A 671-nucleotide genomic window follows, 5' to 3' on the forward strand; every position below is an offset into this window, starting at 1 on the left:
CTAAATTATCGTTAGTAACTAAAATGTTTAAATTATTTATTTAAAAGAATCCGTTATTAAATTTTTATTACTATTTTATAATTACAAATTATTAATTCAATATTCATGTCACCAAATAATCGATTTATTTATTTAAATTTTGTACTAATTGACCGTAAAGTAGATAACATTCAATAAACAATTAATTATAGTGAATAAAAATGAATAGAGAAAAAAAGTGTCATTTAGACATCTTGTAGAAGAGAAAATTATTATTTCTTATTTATTTTTATCAGTATGATTAGTTATCGATTAAATGTTATCTACTTTACAGTTAATTAGTACAAAAATTTAAATAAATAAATCAATTATTTGATGACATGAATATTGAATTAATAATTTGTAATTATAAAGTAGTAATGAAAAATTAATAACAGATTCTTTTAAATAAATAATTTAAACGTTTTAGTTACTGGTATAAATAATTTGGATATAATTTATGAATTTATATTTTATTAGTTATTTCGTTTACAATGTAAATAAATTAATCATGAGTATATTTTATTTACAGTGTAAATAAGATAAGACATAAATTTTAAGCAAATAAAATAAGTGCACCCGTAATACGTTGCTTACACTGTAAATAAAATATGAGTATTTAAAAATGTAAAAATATAATTTTTATAGGCATA

The sequence above is a fragment of the Arachis ipaensis genome, chromosome B03, assembly GCF_000816755.2.
Source record: "Arachis ipaensis cultivar K30076 chromosome B03, Araip1.1, whole genome shotgun sequence".
In the NCBI taxonomy this organism is placed as follows: Eukaryota; Viridiplantae; Streptophyta; class Magnoliopsida; order Fabales; family Fabaceae; genus Arachis; species Arachis ipaensis.